General features: G+C 40.2%; 1 protein-coding gene across 9 annotated transcripts in view; it reads right to left on the bottom strand.

The window, feature by feature from the left end:
• Nucleotides 1–16,286, bottom strand: part of LOC107387024 (plexin-B2) — a 246,448-nt gene extending 230,162 nt beyond the window's left edge. For 6 of the 9 annotated variants that reach the window (XM_070545758.1, XM_070545793.1, XM_070545680.1 and 3 more), the window contains exon 1: nt 16,058–16,286. The gene's annotated coding sequence lies outside the window, so the exon portion shown is untranslated. Of the gene's footprint in view, nt 1–16,053 lie in introns of all 9 variants that reach the window. The other 3 variants (XM_070545718.1, XM_070545809.1, XM_070545638.1) reach the window with 1 other exon arrangement.
• Between the last annotated feature and the right edge of the window lie 5,812 nt (nt 16,287–22,098).

The following is a 22,098-nucleotide window of genomic DNA, read 5'->3' as shown; positions in this document are numbered from 1 at the left end:
TGATGCAACATCCCTCTGAGCAGCAGCAACTCTCAATCAGTCACCATTTTACACAACGAGCTTATTTCCTCTGAATGTGAGCAGTTCACCTTCTTTTTAGCTTCAGCGATCACAAAAGCTTGTTCACTTGAATTAGCAGAAAAATATATACTCCACTTAACAGCAGAAACAAGAAGTCATCTGCATCCGTCTCTTCATAGTGATCCGGCTGATCTATACAATAAACCCACACTACAGACTTATGCAACGAGAACAGCTAGTAATTAAAGGCATTGTATGAAACCAAATGGAAACAGAACTAGCTGACTCGAACCATTAGACGAAGGGGCATTGTAGCTTTCCTCCTCCGTTTCCTTTTGTCTTTGCATCTCCTTTTATGTTTTCCATTCTTTACCAAGCGAGCCTTTTATTCGTTTAATGATTACTCTGTCTTTCTGAGTGGGACGCCTCACATCACCGAGCCGACTGACTGACTGACGTGACCCTGAATTAACAGAGACAGACAGAGACCGTCTGCAATACCCAGGTTGCTAAATGGCTTTCTACACTCCCTTCTCTTCATTCAGCAGAGGAGAATCCATCATGGTGAGGCGGTGTGTGTGTGTGCGTGCGTGCGTGCGTGTGTGTGTGTGTGACTGGTAGATACAGGAGCCGGTGCATACGTATCAGGAGTCAAGATGATGAAGTTTAAAGGGCATCTGGGGTGAAATAAAATGACGCCTCATGCTCGGACGGACTGCAGACTTTGCACTCTTGGGAGTTTTGCAAAAGCGCAACACTGACAAAACTGATTTGAAAATTGTTCCATCAACAAGACAATGTGATCTGACTTGATGTGCCTTTTCGTCTCTCCCAGGGTATTGTAATGTGGTAGACAGGCTGAGGAAACAATAGGGACAATTAACTAAATGTCGACGTAGCATGAAAAGTCTTGTTTCTTGTGCCTTTTTCCCCCCATTTCTGCTCCACAAGAAGCCATCTTAAAAATAAATTCACTTCCCACGAGATCAAAAAACATATTTCACAACAGCAGCAGGAATAGACTTGTTACGGCTACCAGCCTGGCCATTGGGATGCAGGAGCCAGGATCACCCAGCCCTGGTGATCAGCCCGGCACCGCCCCGCCTCCTCCTCTCTTCCAGGCTGCTGAGGAGCACAGCTGAGCTGAATCCTGCTGATGACCCACACCTGGGATAAAAAGGCTGTGCCTTCAGCAGTCTGGGAGACAGCAGTGCAGGGTTCTGCTGTCCTCCAGGCCTCGTTTTGTTTTCAACCCCTTCGTTTGTGATGAGTTCTAACTTTTAAAGTTTTAACTCTGAGTTGAGGAGTTTTAAAGGGAAAAACTCTGAGTGATCCATAGGGATCTTTGGTTGATGTCAACTTAGTTTGGTATGGAAGCTGCTCTGCCAGCAGCCGTAAATCACTAGAGGGTGGTGAAAGCAGCAGAGCACATCACTGGCACAAGGCTTCCTGCCATTCAGGACATTTATCTCCAGCGATGCCTCCGGAAAGCACACAGCATCATCAAGGACCACAGCCACCCAGCGCATCAGCTGTTCTCCTCGTTACCATCTGGCAGGCGTTACAGGAGTCTGCCTGCTCGGACTACGAGACTTAAAAACCATTTCTACCACCAAGCCATACGACACCTCAACCATTACACTTAAACACACACTTAAACACACACAACACAGGATACAGATGTTACCCTGCAGCTCCACAAGTAAAATTTAATCTGCACTGGTTACTTCATTTTAATGTTACTACTCACTTTTTTTTTGTAGATATTTATATTTAGTCATCTATACTTACTTATCTATTTAGTAAGCTTTTACTTTTAGCATGACTCTAATATTTTGCTTTTACTGTATTATACCTTGTTCTTTTTTTCAATTGTATTATGCTGCTGAGAGACCGCTGCTCGTCAAACACATTTCATTGCAATGTTGACCCTGTGCTCACTTGCATTTGACAAATAAACTAAGCTAAACCAAAATCTGTTTTAAGGTTAACTCGGTTTTAGTTTTTAGACTTATCAACTTCGTTGTGTTTTTTTTAACCAGGTGTTTTAAATAGTTGATCATTTGTCTTTTAACTGTTAACCTTATAGTGACATTTTCATTTTGCATTATTTCAATAATGCTCGCCATCTGTTTGCACTTGTTTTTAGAACCTTTTAGAACAATTAAACCCATTTTTACTCCTCTGTTGCATTTCTTATGTTGCCCCCTCCTTCACATTTTAACTCCTTCTGTCGGGGACGTAACAAGACTACAATCAATCCACACTTCTGCTGTTTCTTCTTATAAAATATCTCCGTTTTCTAAGCTGTTTGGACAGAAACTGTCAGTAACTACTCTAAGGCCCTGTCCACACGTAGCCGGGGATCTGCCAAAACGTAGGTATTTTTCTACGTTTTGGCCTGTCATCCACACGAAAACAGAGTTTTTTCACACGAAAACGGATCTTTTTAAAAACTCCGGCCAAAGTGAAGATCTGCGTTTTCTCCGTTTTGGGTGTCTGCGTGTGGACAGACAAAACCGGAGTTTTAAGGTCCGCAACGTCACTTTCCGCGACAAAAAAATGCTGACATCACGTGTGCGACCTGTGTTTACACTAGCCGACAGCATGGATGCCCTCAGAGCTGCGCTCGCTTCATCAATTGTCCAAGCCCTTTTTGCTTGTTTGTTTTTGCAAGAGGAATTACTGCTCCTTGCGGAAGACCACAGACGAAGGACGAGGTTAAGAACGGGGGAAGTACTGCCGCCTACAGGTCTGGCATGTCCTTAGCAATGTATTTATCCGGGTACGTGTGGACAGAGTTTTTTTTTTAAACGAGGTGGTGTGGATGCAAGTTTTTGGAGGGGCGGATATTCGTTTTTTTTAAAAAACCGGCTACGTGTAGACTAGGCCTAAGACATTTACAGTCAGTTATAAAAAGAATATTTTACACCAGCTGCAGAAGATGGCCAGAAGCTCTGGCAAGAAGTATTCATTTTGAAGAGCAAGGTGAGTAAATTATTATGAAAGACTATCTTCCATCATGGAGCTTGGTTTATGATGCTTCATTTTGAGTTCATAAATGAATTCATCACCATATACAGATGTCAAAATGATCGAGTGACAGAGGAATTGACTGCTGCAGCTTCTCAGCACAAACCAGCACCAGGGCAGAAGGGGTTTGAGCACAGTTCAAAACTTCCTTTAACTCACTCAGGGTCGCTGCTCCACAACAGAAAGCCACTTGGGACCCCCTCTAACAAAACTGATGAAAATGCCAGAGCGATACAATCACGACTTCCCAACATGAACGTCAGCGAGTAACCTTGTCTTCAGAGATGAGCCCAAGGGCTGCAGACGCAACAAGATGCTATTTATTGTGAACTGAACCTTGGGAAACATGATGGAAGAGCCTTTTTCGTACCCAAACAGAAACTTTAATCTTCTCCAGCTTGTGTCAGAGTACCACGAGCCCCAGAAAAAAGATTGAAATGGATTTTCGTTGCTCCAGCAACCAAACACCACAAGTACAAAAAACTAAAATGAATGGGTATTTGCCAGAATACTAATACTTTGGTATTAAGTAGTTGTATTTGAAATATCTTTGGTTCAGCCCTGAGACAGCTTTTAACTCAGGGATCTAAGGTTTACACCCCCAACCCAATAGGTGGTAACAATGTGCTGGTTTGTTAACTTTTTACTTAAAATCAAATAAGTTTCAGTGACCTTTTCACCTTTTGGTTTACTTTAGAGATACACAATCAATCTGAAGAAAAAAATCTGTTGTTTTGTCTTTATTTATGGTCCGTGAACGCACCATTACTAAGCAGCACTACTAAGCTCGTCTGAGTGCTAATTCAAGCTGGAATTTAAAAAAATCATGATTTCCCTTTCAGGGTCATAATTTAAGTGAATCATAGTATTTTGTTAATATAGCTCTACTCATAAACTGGCCTCAGCCTTCATAACTGGAACTGGTTCATTTCTGCTTTTCTTGTCTACTGAAGGCTGGCGCCAATGATTGAATTGACACATTAACCAGCTCAGTGACCTAGTAGTAGGGCTGGGCGATATGGCCTCAAATCTATATTGCGATATAATCTGAAGCATGTGCGGTAACGATATATATTGCGTTATATTTTTTCCTCCGTTTATAAATGTCAAAATGACTTGCTTTTAAATATCCTCATGTGGCAAATATACGCCACTTGAGGCATATAGGCCTCCTCCTCCACCCACTCCATGCTTGCAGTCACTGCCATTCTGTTGCCCCAATGTCAGCAGGGTGCACATCTTAGTGACGTCATGTGTTATTGCGGTATTGCGATATAGCCAAAAACTCCATCATTACCCAATTTTATATTGTTTCTAGCTTATATCGTTTATATTGCCCACCCCTACCTAGTAGTATGGGTGTCTGCACTGAGACTGGTAGGTCACGGGTTCAAATCCATTGCCGGGTCATACCAAAGACTTTAAAAATAAGACCCCAATGCCTTGCTGCTTGACACTCAGGATATTAAGGGGTTTGATTGAAGGGGTAAACCACCGAATTGTTCCTGAGCGTGGTCGTGTCCGCAGCCCACCGCTCCCCACGGAGATGGGTCAAAAGCAGAGAAACCAGTCCACCAGTGTGACGACTAAGGGGACTTTAACATGCGTTGCAATAAAAGCACAGAGGGATGTGACTTCTATTTAATCAGCATCATATAAACCCAAATCTTCCTGTCTTGAACATGTTGCTTCACTGCAGAATATTTATTTTCAAACCTACTGAAGCACAAAAACATACTAGAGGTGGTCATTCAAACTCCATACAAGGGAGGAGGTAAAGAAAAGTTCACATCACCAAACTGACTCAGATATTAACATAAAACTGCAGGAATGATGTGAAGGAAACTACAGTCTGTGATGTAAACGTCTCCCTACAATCCAGAAGACCACAGCTTAGGTTTCATTTCAATGTTCCATCAAAACCAATTCAGACCCTCACTTAGCGTCACAAACATACACTCCAGCAGGATTTCATCAAAGCTGCTTAATTAGAGTTTCAATGGTGTAGAAATTGTGATGTGTGAGAACAGGAAACTGTGCCGAATCTAGCCAGACAGCGAAAGGGAGGAGGGGCGAAAGATGAGGAAGAGCGCCACAGCTTCATCATTAGATCAACCAGTCAGCATCCTTAAAAACAGGCCGTGCAGTTTAAGAGACACCTTCTTCTCCCCACACTCGTCTCACTGCGAGTCCACTCCCCACACGTGGGACCCAGCGGCGCCACAGGTGCTTCACATGTTATTTAAAAAAAAAAACACGAGGAACAAGCAGATTGGGGCGCGGATCAGTAATCAGTCTGGCTGGCTTCTTAAATCACAGCTCTTCACTCTGAGCCTCCCTGACAACAGCAGCCTACTGTGAACAACACATTAACAGCTGGCCAAACAATACACCAGCCTCGATCAGCTGCTCCCAACACGCCAGCCCTGAGACGTTCAAACAGCTTATTTTTTTAGCCTCCACAAAGGTTTCGAACCCACTCAGAACAACCATTCCGAACCTATAAAGAATCTGTTCTGTAATGGAGTCTACTCAGCCAAAATGTCCTGATGTGTTGTTCTGAAACTCCAAGTGCAAATAAAGCAAAATAAAGCATTCAGGGACATTAAGGACTCATTATTTAGAACTAGATTTGCATTTTTCTCCACCTAAATAAATGTCTGTTTTACAAGCGTGAAACTCTGCATCTCATTACCGACGGTCTAAATCGGTGCTGATGTGAGAAAACAGCTGGTTGCATGAATAGAAAAGGGCCAGAGTACAAAGGAAAGTCAAGCATTTGATGCCTCTAATCAATCCTGAAAAGAAATTCAACAAAAAGAGGAAAGAAGAACTCCTCGTCTTTAGAAACGCAGCAGTCTGCTATTGTTTAATCCTGACAATCCACTCACAATGTGAGGAGAGCAGTCAGCAGTAATTTTCTCTACATTGCTTCACCAAATATCATTACCAAACATCAACTGTGAAAAATCAGTCCCAAGATAAAAACAGGTGAGCTCAATCTGAAAAAGACTGCTTCAACACGAACACCTCTTAGGTAAATGAAGCTCGCTACAAAGAACATCTTCCCGCTTAAAGTCCGGACCAAGCGGTGCGTCTGTCAACCGTCTCAGAGGACTGCTTCATGTCACGCTGGGAGGACTCTGAGAGGTGGCCCTCTGCACAACCCACGGTTTCAGTGAGACAATCTGCACGACATCTCACATAGCAGGACATGCTAACATCACGAGCATCCTCACCCAAAAGCCTACGTCGCTAAGAGATGACAGGTAGACAACGATGGAAAGGAAATAAAACGCCAGCGTTAGCACTTCTTTCATTAGACTTTGAACCAAACTCCAGAAAGGACTGGTCCATGTTCTGAGTAGAAAGGTTTGTGAGTGAAAAGTAAATTGTTGTCATGAATTAAATGGACACCAGTGCAGCTGGTTAAAGGACGGAGATGAACTTCCTTCATTTGATGTGGATTTGAGAACCCTGGCGGCAAAGTTTCCAGGTCTTTATGGGTGTCCATTCCAGGAGGAAGCTTATAAAAACGAGGATAAACATTCCTGCCAGAAGACAGTCTCACTTTATCCATCACTATATTGCTCAACCATATTTAATAAACTGTACCTCGACTAAAACCCTCCAGGTCTGTTTGATGCATATCTGGTAAAGTCGCCATTTTCATCTTGAAAGCATTAGCTACTCCTCAGCGCTAAGTAAATAATGTGTCCTGCCAGGAACAGAGGGATGAAAAACACTTGGAGAAACACACACACATCCTCAGGCTTGCTGGAAGTCCCACCGATTCTCCCCCCCCCACCACCACCACACACACACACACACACACTAAAGAAAACCAAACAACCGGAACAACACATCTATACAAGTAAACGAGCACTTCCTGTGTTCAATTTCTCAGAGAAAAAGAGATCTTTCAATCTTCACTCGTCTTTTCCATCAAGTTAGGAAACCACTTGTTTTGAGGCTTCGTGTTTAAGACACCTTAGTAGTTAAAAGACAAGAGCTACTGTTTCTTTGGGCTAAAAACAACTTTAACACCATCATCTGAACCTTTGTGTGCATTTTGTTTTAAAAGCTCTGATGGAAGAAAGCACAAGCATCAAGAAGGAGAGGAGCAACAGGAACGGCTCTGGGAGAAAAATAAAGTTTACAATGGATGGATTACTCAACATAAGCTGCAGGATGCAGGCGCCGACTGCGAGGCGATCAGCAGACAGGTGGAGTGCTGCGTCCGTCTGACAGACGCTCTGATCTCCTACCTTCTGTTTTCTCTTTCACGGCGTCTGATCACAGGTTAGAACCAGGTGATTCTCCTTAAGGAGCACTTGGAGAACCCTCCGTCGGTATGCAAACAACAATCACTCAGTAAAAACACACAGTCGATGAAACTGGCAGTTTTGAATAATAAACACTGTTAAAAGTTATGACGTTATTTTAACTCGTTCTGTAGGTTTTGCTGCACTAGAGATGGATAATTAGCATTTAAATTTATAAAAGCATAATTAAACATAGCTCCTTTAGAAATAACTTAACTGTAACTGAATCCGTTTCTTGTCTCCATCGTTCCAGAACATTTCATAATCGTATTCAAATAAAAAACGTATCCACTTTCTCTTCAAACACAAGTCTGAAGTGCTGCTGTTCCACTAGCAGAAAGATGCACAAAGCAGTGGTGGCTTAGATTTACTTACATTATGTAAGCATTCAGCCCACCTCACAGGCTTGGTCTGTGATATTTATCAGAAACGTTTAGAAAACTGATGAAGCTTGTTGTTGTTGATCAGCATTTCCCATTTCCTCAAGATTTCCAACCCCATCCACCCATCTGGTGTGTTAAAACGCTGCGTACTGGTTAGTTAACTGATCTAATCCTAACCATCAAATGTCTTTCCCAAGACGTTTTATTGCACAAAATCATTAAAGGGACATTATGGAAGTCTGACAGCTAGGGCTGCAACAAACGATTATTTGGATAATCGATTAATCGGATGGGGTCTCGACACGATTAATCGATTAATCGGATTACATGGGGAAATTTTTAAAAACTGCTAGGGAAACGTTATTTCTCTCCTTCTTTCACTTTATTTAACACAACATTATTAGAAAACAGTTCAATAGCAGAAAAACAACATGCCATCACCTAAATTGTCTTATAAGGTGTATAGACAGAGACCCTAAGCTACATCTATCTGTGACCTAAAATGCTTGGTCCAAGTTAAACAGCTTAAGGGCAATTCTCATCTGTTTTGTTTGATCTCATCTGTTGACATTTATTTTAAATGTAATTAAACATAGGCTGTGAATTAATCAAAATTGATCACTATTTCCAAAAATGACTGAAAAAATACCAAATAAAACAAAAGTAAATGAATGCCATCCTCCTTGCGATGATGCCCTGGGCAACTGCCATAAAGTCACATCAAGAAATGCTGCTGATCATTCCAATGATCCCAAATAGACTCACATTAGGCCACATGAAAGCAACTGACCCCAAAAATATATTAACCAGTATATAACTGCACTCTCACACAACACGCCTGCAGCAACAGTTAGGACTCCTCCCTCCCTTTTAAAAGCGTTTTTGCTTCCGAGGACATTGTGGTTGTAAAACCACATGCTAGTAGTCTGGCCCCGGTGTGATCAACCAGTTTCTGCGGGAATGTGACGGCGGAACCAGGGCCAGATTAACACTTTGTTGTACCCTGGGCAACAATATTCAAGGGCTCCATCATCACGACCCAAGGATCACCATAACGTGGTCACATACAGAATATTTTACTGTAATATGCAGTAAATATACTCAATACTTGAATGCCTGACAACACGTAACCCGCCCAGAGTAACCTTTGACCCACCTCGTGTGGACTGACCAATGAGGAGAGGGTCTTAACTTGAGGCCCTCTCTTCATTGGTCAGTCTGCATGAGACCGACTCTCAACTGACATTCGAAGTCATAGGCAGCAAAGCGTCTCTGTGCAGCGCAAAAGCCCGGGTGGACAGTTTGTTTAATGTAGGGTGATCATATTTCCATTTCCAAACAAGAGGACAGGGGATCTGTGCCTATGACGTCACACTATGGCAACGCCACACAAACCATGTTGGGACCCATTTTGTAAGAACTAAATTAATATCAGATTCTGCCAATAAAAGGGCTCTAAAACAATTCATATGTAAATATTTTGCATATTTAATGCAAAATCTCATTTTTATGCTTTAGTGCTGCAACAAGGTTTTATTAATAATAAATTATTATACCTTTTGTTTTACTACAGCATCGGTAAGCTTCCTGTGCACAGATTATTAAGGATGCTTGTTTCAGCTGTGAGATTAGACGATAGGATCAATGAAAAAATAAGTTGTCACACACTCCATGGAAACTTTCAGAGAATCCACAAATAGCAGCTTTCAAATGCTTTTGTTACTTTTTGCAAGTTAAGAAAAGAAGCAGATGAGACAGCATGTCTGATAATTTAGTTTTTCATCTGATAATATTAGAACATGTCAGTAATGTCTGAGGGGCTTTTATAAACACTGTATAACTAATACTACTGGAGAGGGCATGAATTACACAGAGGCTTCTGGGGAGCCCAGTTATGGGGGGGGGGGGGGGGGGGAAGACATTTTGCCTTGGCCCCCAAAATGTCTTGAAACGGCCCTGGGTGTGTGACTGAGTTTTGAAGGTGATCTGAATTGTTTTAGATGTATAACTATGACATGTGTATAACTTATTGTTTTTTACTGGTAAAAACGTGTAGTGGAGATAAATCTACCTACATTTTACTTTGTTTTCTTGTTTTTATTTAACTATTTTCCTGTCCTGTCTGTCTCTCATCTTCCTGCATCTCCTCATAATTCTCCAGAAAATCTGTTGCCTGGATTCTTACCTTTTCACCTCATCAGTTACTTTTGAGCAGATCAAAGAGATCTCCTGACCGCAAAGCGCAGAGCGCGTTTTCGATGCTGCGTGAGGTGAAATCACCGCAGCACAGGTGATGAGCTCTGCAGCAGAGCGCTTCAGGCACAGATAAGACAGAAAATAGAGAACATGTGCAGACAAGAACGATCGTGTGCTAATTATAGTTTTTTGGTTGCGCCACTTTGAGAATGGACCGTGCGCTGGAAGCAGCTGCCTGGATCGCTGTGCAACAATGCGGAACCGGTTCGCAGCAGCACAAGTCTGCAGGCTCTCCCTCGCGCTGATCTGCCTGTACCGGCTCTCCCTCGCGCTGATCTGACTTGCTCTGGTCTGCGCGCAACGGTGGGCGGGAGGGGGAGGGGGGGGGGGGGGGGCTTTTGGAAGAGTTGTGCGACACAACGAATCGATGACGCAATTCGTTGCCAACGCTTTTAGTAATCGATTTTCATCGAATTCATCGATTCGTTGTTGCAGCCCTACTGACAGCCAAAACATGTATAGAAATAATAAATGTCTTCTTCATACATTCTCCTGCAATGCCCTGGTCCTGTAGAATGAGCCCTGGCATTTTTACTGTGATTGCCTGTTTTTCTGTAAAATCACAGAAAAAGAGATGCTCGGGTCGAGCAGGCTGCTTCATGCGCGTTCACGCTCAGGCATCGCCCGTAGCGTTTGCTATCCGTAGCTTTAGCAGCAGAGAGAGAGGCAGTGACTATAACTGTCCAAATATTATTTGGTGTGTTAAATAAAAGGTGCTTTCAAATATTAACCCACAACAAACATTTGTACCAGAACGAATATGAATTTATAATAAAATATAACAGCATGTGTTTGAATCTGATCAGTCATCTTTTATCCACAAATTTCATAATTACTGGTTCTAAATGTTTGATTAGTAATAAATTAAGCATTTATTCAGAAAAACTAAAGCACTGAAAAGAACATTATTTTACAGGGTTAGTTTGTGTTCATGCAGAGAACCATGAGCTATTACATTTATATTCTAAGGACTCTTATGCTAACACATCACATGATTTAATTACAAAATAGCAACTTTGCATAATGAGTTGAATCTAATGTTTTCAGCCAATGTTCTTTTATCTTTGGTTTTTCTATCATTTTGTAATTAATCAGTGACTTGTGGAGGAAAGTTGTTACGGTGAGCAGAGAGAGGATCGCTGCAGCCCAACAGCATCAAACACCCCAACACTAAATTATAGCAGCAACATCCAATCAACAATTATTCATTAAAATAAAATAAAATTTGCCTGATAATTACCAAAACTACATGAAATCTCCAACATTCATCAGTCTCATCTACGCAGAGGAAGTGAGCTACAATTAGCCTTGCTTTCTGTAAACTCTCCAGGTAAAAATACATCAGCAGACGTGAGCCGAGGGGTTTATTCAGGGTTTTGTGGCTGCAGGTGCAGAATGAGATGTTCTGCTGTAAAGAAACAATAAGCATCGCCACACTAACTAATGATGTTCGTCTCAGTCCGACCGAAGCCAGTTAGCTCTGAGGTGATGTTTAACTCACTCGTCTTCACCACTTCATCCTTCATTCGTCCATCTCCAGCACTCATCACCTGGACAGGTCTCCAGTCCATCACGGGGACACACAGAGACAAACAGCTCACGCACTCAAGCGTATGGGGACAATCTAGTCTCCAGTTAAAAGGCCAGCTCCACACAGAAAGGCAGCAGCCGGAATTCAAACCTGCAACCTTCACGATGCGATGCAACGGTGCTACCGGCTGCTCCACCACGCCACAATCAATACATTTTTATATGTATGCAACAATTGAAATGTGGCAATTTTACATACAAGAAGCACTTTTATTTTACAAAATAAAAAAAGAATATTTAGAATTTCCTTCCTCCGTTTCATTTTTATTTACAGGCAGACTTTTAGGTTGGATCAAACAGCACAGAGTGACCGGGCTGGACTGAAATGCGTTTTCCTGCATCTTGGTTGAAATTTACCAACTTTTCTTTTGAGTTGCTGAAACTTAACTCGTTCACTGCCAAGTCATCATTTGCATTCTTTTACTGTGTGGGCGTCGGACGAGCCCCCGCACCGTGAGAACAAACATGTCAGCTCTAAAGCCGATCTTCATCCGCGTACGTCACACGTCACGTGATCAGGAAGCAGAACATCCATGTGTTCGGAGATCGTTTTGGGGCCGCTGCTGTAAAAAAAGTGAGGCACGAACCGGAAAAGCTTCTGCCGATCACAATTCAACAACAGATTATGAAAGAACGGATAACGCTTGAAACGCGCGGATTCTTCCTGATGTAAGAGGTGAGTCTCCGCTTTGTTTTGGTTGGTCAGTAAAAACGCTGAGAAACGGCTGGCAGCGAATAAGTTAATCCATAATAGAACTTTACTGAGAAGGAAGCGGTTTAATTAACGGATAGATGGAATTCTGGAGAACTTAAACCGGTGTCAACCAGCAGCTCAGCCAATCAGAACTAACAAGCCAGGGAGTTTTCTACCTGTTGGGCAACAGCTTTATGAGGTTAGGCGCTGAACTGGATTCATAAATGAGTTCACAAACAAAACTTCCTGTGAACAAATGTTTTTCTGACAGTAGATGAGTCAGTCAACCGCATTCCTCACAAACTGGTTCCACTGAAAACACACCAGCAACGTACAGTTAAGCCCCGCAGACTGCCAGCGTTCCTCAACCAGACAAAGTAGTAGAAGAAACCCACAAGTGCCGCTTTTCACAGTTACTGACGGATAATTTTATACGCACAGGTATCTGTCAGGTGTTGGTTTTATTTTCCTGATAACACCCACTAACCCTGTGTTACACTGCTAAATACCTTTTTATAAAAACTGTTTAACAACGAGACTCTTTTAGCCAGTTGGAGTCAATTTGCTGCTAAGAAACTTCAGCAAAGTCTGTTAATCAATAAAATGTATACGAGCTCGTAGGTGGATTTTATTACCCCTGGACAGGTGCTGACAAGCACTTTTACTCAATCATTTGCTCTGATCCCTGTCTGACTCAGAGTAGTTGTCTAAAAGTCTGACTTTAATATTTGAATTGCAAACACGCTTTCCCAGCAGTTGTGTTGCATATCTGTAGTGGAAAATGTCTAATGTACCACAAATTTAAACTCCATTTGTTTTAACATGACAAACTTGAATGGGATTGTTACTGGAAACTGATTTACACTAAAACTGGTAAACATTTTATGTACTTATTGAATTCTTTGTACTTGAACTGATATCGTGCTCAACATTTGGACTAAAACAAATCGGCCTGAAGAGACCAAATAAATATAGTTTCACTCATGTTGTGACAGAACAAACAAGAAATACGTCAAAGTAAAGTTCCCAGTTGTGATAAAATGTACCACGCTCCTGTATGTATTAGGGTTGTCACGGTAACCGGTGTGGCGGTTAAACCCCGGTAAAAAAAAAGTTGACAATAATAATAACCGTCTGGTTTTAAAAAGATATTATCTCGGTGGTTTACCGTGGCTGCGGTGTAGGCGCGGTGACCCTTACCAGCCACCGTATCATCTGCTGAAGTTGCCGGCGGCACATGCGCGCTTTGTTGTTTACAACCATAACTTTCTTGAAGCTAAAGCTGAAATAATGGCCAAAGGAGGAGACGGCAGCACTCAGGACATTTATTATCCCTCAAAGAAGACAAAGTGGGAAGTACGGGCATCTTTTGGATATCTGAAGAATGCCGAGGGACAGTTTATAGAAGACGGCTATCCTGTTTGTAGCACGTGCAGAAAAAGTGTCTGTGAAAGGCAGCAACGCTTCAAATCTCATGACACATCTGCGTGAACATCACCCACAACTCTACAGTCAACGCAAGGCAAGCTAACGTTAGCGTTTTAGCTAAAATGCGTGATCCGAGGATTTGGGTTGAGGGAGAATGCAACGAGTCGCTATATAAAGCAGCCGCAGCGCTGCTACCTGCATATAAACCGTGTCGCGGACACCGCCATGTTGAAATGACGCTATGCATTACGGGGCTCCCAGGGGCAGATAAGAGTTGGTCTCTCTCCGAGAATAATTATGAATTTAACAACGATTACTGTCTGATGACATTTTCCCACATCTGCAAAGCTCACTGGAAGGACACAAACCGAGGACAATATTTTCCTGATATAGGGTTTATTACTCAAGTAAGGGTAAAAAAGTATCTGATTAGAAGGCTACTTGAGTACTGAGTATCATCTGATCTAATATTTTTAAAATGATGACATCAAACAGACAAAAAATAAGTTATGGGCAAATATTGGTATTTTAAAGACTAAAGGGGAAAAATGTAAACAAATAAACAACATAATTACAAAATAACACATTTTAGACAAAATTTAGACACAAACTGAGGACAATATTTTCCTGATATACAAGGTTTATTTAGTTGTCTGAAAATCTAGCACGTTAATAAAATACCGCAATACCGAAAACCGTGATAATTTTAGTCACAATAACCGTGAGGTTACATTTTCACACTGTGACAACCCTAGCACGTATTATAACATCTTCCTGTTATTGTGTCACAAATAAGGGCAAATGTTTGTCTAAAGGTTGGTTCAAAAGCTTTAGTACTGCTGAATAAAGATGCTGTCACATATAAAATGTCAAAATCCAATAAATTAATACTTCCTATTTCAAATATTACTTTGAATCCCAGTGGCAGACTTTTTAAAAATGAATCTCCGATTCCCACCCGCCCACTCCATCAGTTTCCTTCAGTTATAAACGAGCATCCCAAGTCTGGTCTGACAAAAAGAGTCAGATCTCAGGAAAATCCAGGGAAAAACTGACAATCATCGACAAAAGAGACTGAGAGGTTTCAGGGTCCTGAAAGCAAACGCTGATCCTGCCGCAGATACAACAGTAAATAGCTTCTATATGCAGGCTGTGTTTGTCTAACGGGTTGTTTAGTAAAGCAAGTGAAAACTTTTCAGTTCTACTAAAAAACAAAGTAAATTCAATTTTACCTTCTAAAACACTTTAAACCCAAGTCTTTTCTAGGTAGCGCTGGACACCTTAATGAGTCCGCTTTTTAAAAGTGTGTTGAAGATGACCATGATACTGCCTGCCAAGAATAACACTGAACAACAAGATTACAGTTCACTCATTACTCAGAAACACACAGAGCTGTACAATCAGCACTCGACTAAAAACACATGAAGCCAAGTCTGCAGAATCAGGGTTGGGATCTAAAGCAAGAATTGTCCAGGCATTTGTATTTTAGGAAGGAAAAACATCTGCTCCAAACAAGTTTTCATCTGTGGCTGCAGTGGAGTGAAAGAGCAGCCCTGGAAACTACACGCTCCGCTGGTGGGAGCCTCCAGTTAGCCATAATATCAGACTGAACTGGCTGGAGTCTGCAGGTGGCACGAGTTTAACCCCAACTGGCGTTCAGCCTCTCAGATCATCCATTTATCTTCTGGCCGTGTGTGTCACAGCCAAGTGGAGCTGTAGCTTTAAAAAAATCATGTTTCATCACTTGTCATGTGTTTGAATAACCTTTGGAACCAAAGACTAGACTGAGTCGGTCTTATCTGACGGTTTAAACCAATCCTGCCATCAGAAAACATCTGGCTTTCCCTCTTTAGATGAATGTTGACACACACACACACACACACACACACACACAGCTTTTTAATCCTTGCCCAACTTCCTTCCAAGGTTCCGTGTTGCAGTAATGGGGGGAATCAATAAGAGATAATGGTTTTGTGCAGCTGTTGAGATTTCCACTTTGGCTGTGAAGTAAACACTGGAAAGAGAACATCATTATCAGATCTTCAAACCACGACCTCCTGCTCCAGATGTTGCGTATCGATTTGTCTCGAGACGCTCCGGCCCATGAGCCAGGCTCGGATTTCACACTACAGACTCTCAAAACTGGTTTTAAGGTTTTTGCTGAAAGTTTTAGTCAGCGGGGCTGGATAACAGGTCCCCCAATCTGACCTTAAAGGCTGTATCTGCTCACGGAAGATTAGGTGAAGTGGGGGAGAGAGTTTAGATGATAACGAGGACAGAAGCAGTTAAGAGGTGACTAAAATGGGAGGAAATGTTGTTGAACCTACCTCTGGAGCTGCCGCCCTGATCCTCGGGGTAATACAGCGGTTCTTGTTTGGTTTTAGGACGACATTCCTTTCAGACGTTAAAAAATGAAACTAAAACTGGTCCCCTGTGTCACCGGCTCTTCCCAGATTACATCCTGGAGAGGGGGAAAGTGCTCCGGCTCGCGCAGACTGAACTCTTGAAGTTTTACTTCCCAAATATCACAAACAGAAACGGAGACTTCTTCCCCTCCGACACAGGTGCCGTTAATTACCGAAGCGGCACGCGGGGGGTTGATAAAAGAGTCGTTTCCGTTTCCAGAAGCGTCCACGTCCAGCTGGTTCTTCTTTCAGGAGGTCGCAACAAGACTGGAGTCTCAGGAGCAAAGCTTTTCCTCTTCCTCCTCCTCCTCCTCCTCCTCCTTTAGCTAAACTCCCGAGAAAGCAGGGGTGGAAAAAACTGCGCCATCAAGCTAGCGGAAGTTACCACAGGAACTTATAGCATGACGGCCTTTCAAAGTAAAATACATGTCTAAGGAGGAGTGGAAAGACACAAGCAGCTCAAAAGTTTCTATCTTTTCTCCCATTAAGACATGATTATTCAGTCAGCCTGGAGGTCTGATATCCAGCACGTTTTAGGTTTAACCCTGCTTCAACACACCTGGTTTCAATCAGCAGGTAATTAACAGGCTTCTGCAGAGCTTGAGCTGCTGCACAGGTGATACAACCACTTAATCAAGAGTGTTGGAGCAGAGAAACAACTAAAACATGCTGAATGCGTCCCTCCAGGCCATACAAACAAAACCATAAACATCTGGACACTGCTAGCCATGCTCCGGTGCTAGCCAGTAACATTACTTAGAAGCAATAAAAACAGGATGACATTTTTCTTAATAAAGGGTCCACATATTTTATATATATTTTTAAACCTAAAGGAACATATTTAAAGATAATTAATTTTTTACTGGGATCCACTAACATCAAACTTGATCCCTTTAATGAACAGACAGTTTTTTAGAGGGGCAGAGTGTGTGTTCACTTTTTATGAGTCAGTTTAGGTCCATTCATTTAAATGAGATAGAATTTTATGTAAAAATATTGATGATACTTTACAAAAAGAGTGTGAAATTAGGATTCTTCCTTGACCCCATCTCCATCCCAGTTTAAGCAATTTGAGCTCCCCCCACCACCACTACCACCACCACCACCTTTGAAATCAAGATTGCAGCTATAATGTCTACGTTGTTCTTTGTTGTTGACCCTATTTCACAATATTCTTCTATTTTTTTATCTTTTCATTCTCAGTTAGAATAATGTTAAAAGCGTCACCACCATAGACTGTACATACGGTCACCACCTAGCATGGGTGTAAACTAACTTTGCCAAAAACATTGATTCCCCACTATGTTTTCATACCTTCACTGTTTTCTGTATGTATCTCTTTTGTGAATGCTAAAAAATACATACATAACTATTTGGTAGTAAGTTCTGCTTTAGGATCAGAAAATGTGCAATAATGAGAAGTTGTTTACTTTTATTTTGAAAATCCAACCAGGAAACTGTCTTTTCACTCTCAACAATTTGACGTAGACAAACTGGTTTAAATTGAATGCCTTTTCAGAGAGAAAGCAGAAATGATGACTACTACTATTGAGGGAGTGATGGAATGTGTAACAGTAGAAATAAGCATGAAAAAGAAGAAGAACATATTAGTAAGCTGTATATATAGAACACCAGGCTCTAAGATTGAAACATTTAAGAATAAAATGGAGGAGATGTTTACAAATCTGTACCAGAAGGGAGTGTTTATTTGTGGAGATTTCAATATAAACTTGCTAAATCCAAATAAAAACAAAAGTACAGAGGAATTTACTGATATAATGTACAGTCTAGGTTTATTTCCATTGATAACCAGACCGACTAGAATAACATTACACTGCACTACTTTAATAGATAATATATTCACTAATATAACGGAAGAAAAGGTGGAAAGTGGGTTATTAATAAGCGATATGAGTGACCATCTACCGGTTTTTGCTTCTTATGACTGTCATTATAAAAATGAAACAGAAGAAACTAACTATATGTATAAAAGAATGAAAACAGACCAGAGGTTAAATAGTCTTAAAAATGATTTATTAGAACAAGATTGGAATATTGTTTATGAAAAAAATGAAGTAGACCAAGCATACGATACCTTTTTAAATATATTTAAAAGTCAATTTGACAGAAACTGTCCAGTTATCAAAAATATTCAGAGGAATAAGTATAAAGAAAAACCGTGGATGACAAAAGGACTACAAAATGCATGCAATAAAAAAAACACACTTTACAGAGAATTTATAAAAAACAGAACTACAGAAGCAGAACAAAAGTACAAAAGATATAAAAACAAACTCATAAATATAGTGAGAAGGTGTAAACGTGAATATTTTATTAAAAAGTTAGAGCACAATAGAAACAACATAAAAGGCATCTGGAAAGTATTAAATGGCATAATTAGGAAAGAGACAGGGAATAATAACTATCCACAACATTTTATAGAGAGAAAAAATAATATTACAAACATGAATGAAGCAGTGGATGAATTCAACAAATATTTTGAAAGCATAGGATCTAAATTGGAGGAAAAAATAATAGTTGATGAGATACAAACGGATGCCACAGAGTATGTTGAAAGAAATAAAAATTCTGTTTTTTTAAGAGCAGTTGATGAGAAGGAGATTTATGAGATAGTTAGAAATATGAAGAATAAAACCAGTACAGACTGGAACGATATTGATATGAAAACACTGAAATATGTGATTGAGGGCATTGTAAAACCATTAACACACATTTGTAATCTTTCTTTTCAAAAGGGGGTTTTTCCGAATCACATGAAAGTAGCAAGGGTAATTCCTATTTACAAGACAGGAGATAAGCATCAATTTACAAATTATAGACCTGTGTCAATACTATCACAATTTTCCAAAATATTAGAAAAGCTGTTTGTTAAAAGATTCGATAATTTTGTTGATCAATGTGAGTTGCTGACGGAATGCCAGTATGGCTTCAGGAATAACAGGTCGACAGTCCAGGCACTGATTGATCTTAATGAGGAAATAACAGAATGCATTGACAAAAAGAAGCATGCAATAGGGTTGTTTTTAGATCTGAAGAAAGCTTTCGATACAGTAAACCATGACGTATTGATGAGAAAAATGGAAAAATATGGTTTCAGGGGTATAGTTTTGGACTGGATAAAAAGTTATTTATCAAATAGACAACAATATGTGCAAATAAATCAACATAAATCAGGACTAAGAGAGATACAATGTGGGGTACCTCAAGGATCAGTCTTAGGACCTAAACTATTCATAATGTACATAAATGACATTTATAGGGTTTCACAAGTATTGAAGTTTGTATTGTTTGCAGATGACACAAATGTTTTTTGCTCGGGTGTGGATTTGCAACAGGTCCTGGATGTGGTCACACAGGAAATAAATAAATTAAAAAAATGGTTTGATGTAAATAAACTGTCACTAAATTTAGAGAAAACAAAATTTATGTTGTTTGGTAATGAAAGTAGATACAATGAATTAGATATAGTAATTAATAATGTAAAAATTGAGAGAGTATATGAAATAAAATTTCTTGGGGTGGTCATAGACAGCAGAATCTGTTGGAAGCCACACATCAAATATGTTAGGGGGAAGCTTGCACGGGGCATTGCTATATTGGGCAAAGCTAAGTATATTTTTAATCAGAAAGCACTTTATATATTATACAATACGATGCTACTGCCATATTTGAGCTATTGTGTAGAGGTCTGGGGAAACACGTACAAAAGTCATTTACAGACATTAACAACAATGCAGAAAAGGGCTATCAGATTAATAACAAATGCAGGATATTTGGATCACACAAATGAACTTTTTATTAAAACACGGACAATGAAGTTCCAGGACTTGGTTAAATACAAAACAGCACAAATAATGTATAAAGTAAGAAATAAATTAATGCCTGATAAAATACAGAAACTGTTCACAGAGAGAGAAGGAGGATATAATCTGAGAGGAACACTAAACTTAAAGATACATAAGTTTAGAACAACATTAAAACAGATGTGTATCACAATAATAGGGGTTAAATTATGGAACAATTTAGAAGAAGAAATCAAAGTAAGTACAAATATAAATGTGTTTAAAATGAATTATAAAAAACATATTCTGAACAAGTATATAGTGGAAAATAGATGATTTATGTGGGTGTCCTTTATTCCGAGGAAAAGTAAATTGTATCAATTGTAAAAAGATGTTTTTTTTTTCTTTTTTTGTTTTTTTCCATATAATTTGGTGTTTTTTTGGTGACTTGTACAATTTTGTTTGTTTTATTGTAGGTTTTGTGTTAGATTTAAGTAAACAAGTAAAAATTACTTGTATAAAGGGGTAGGGATATATAAGTTTCCACTTCAGCCTACTCCTTTTCAAACACAGATGGGATGATATGTATTTTTTCTGTTTGTGGTACTTTTATGTATGTTTTCTTTGTTTGAAATAAACTAAACTAATCAAATCAAAAGAGTTAAACATTTAAAGTTTTAGATGACATTTTTTTTTTACTCCGGCATTTTTAGCATGAAATGAGTTCAGATTTTTTAATAAATATAAACATTTAAACCAAAGCGCCTGAATGAACTGCAGCTTTTCCTGACAGATGTTTCTGTGCATGCAGCTTTAATCCAGTTTGACTGGCTTTCCTTTTAACTAGATTGAGGATATTTTAGTTTAGATGTATACAAATCTATTTGAACTCTCCAGAGATGTCAACTGGATTTGCTTTAAATTTTCTGTACACAATTTCCTGGTTTGGGATCGTTCTGTGATTTCTTTAGGGATTCAAAGAATGCATTTTCTGCGGCCTCAGAGCTTGATGGTGCTGTCAAGCTCAGTTAAGCATGCTTCTGCTCCCGCTGCTAATTTGAGGGGCTGATGGGGCACAATGGAGGCTTTGTTGTTGGAGAATTTGTGTGAGGAGTAATCCTTGACACTGGGCCATGCAGGGGCCTAACCTTTTGTTTCATAAGTCTGTAACCCAGAAGCTAGAACCTTAATGAGGTATTAACTAATTGGCTTACTAATATGATCCATCCTCAATTTAGATAAAATATAAAATATAAATTAAGGAAATTAACAATACTAATTAATAGATATCTAATTAACTAATAGATAATTTCATAATGAATTATTGGAAGGGTGAATAACTAAAATAACGAGTTTAATATTAAACATCGGTTAAAACAAGAATCTTGAACATCACTAACAGAAACAGAAGAGGAAAGCTGTATACTATTGGTCCAGGTGGGAATCTGAAATTTCATTGGCTGAGAGAAATAAGTCCCGCCTCCGCGAAATAAAACCGTGCGACGCAGCTGAGCGAGAGGAGAGACAAACGGCTGTGCAGCACGCAGATACAGAAAGCAAAGACTGAGCGGTTAGAGAGAGAGAGAGAGAGAAAAAAAAACAACGGTCGAGGCCGTGAAGAACCCTGATTTGGGTGCCGCATAGATAGAGGGAGAGGCGGACTTGACTCCTTCTAATAAGAGCTAGGAACTTGGAACCAACGCGGTGAGTAAAGAAAAAAGAAGAGAAAAAGCTAACGATGCAACTTAAAAAAAAGGAAACTTAAATAGCTTATCAAATTAATTCCATTCTTATAGATTTGTGTGGAGACGACAGAGTGAACCAATCCTCTGTAGGAGGGAACCGTTGGAGCGCGTTGGTGAGTGAATGAGATTAAATTCAGTAAATTATTAAATTCAAAAAGCTAATTACAGCAACCGAGGTGACAGCAGTGGGCTGCTAGACGTTAGATCCCAGGAGTTAACATCTCAAACTACCAGTTAACGGTGGTAGGGCATATAGGAGTTAACGGCTCAAACCGCCAGTTAACGGCGGTAGGGCATATGGGATTCCCAGGAGTTAACGGCTCAAACCGCCAGTTAATGGTGGTATGGCCTAGATGTACAAGGTCCTCAGGGGCGTTATAGCTAACGCCATAGAATTAGCAATGCGTCCCTTAAC

This window comes from Nothobranchius furzeri, chromosome 1, assembly GCF_043380555.1.
Source record: "Nothobranchius furzeri strain GRZ-AD chromosome 1, NfurGRZ-RIMD1, whole genome shotgun sequence".
Classification (NCBI taxonomy): domain Eukaryota; kingdom Metazoa; phylum Chordata; class Actinopteri; order Cyprinodontiformes; family Nothobranchiidae; genus Nothobranchius; species Nothobranchius furzeri.
Note: the sequence above shows the minus strand (reverse complement) of the source record. Positions and strands in the feature narration are given on the sequence as shown.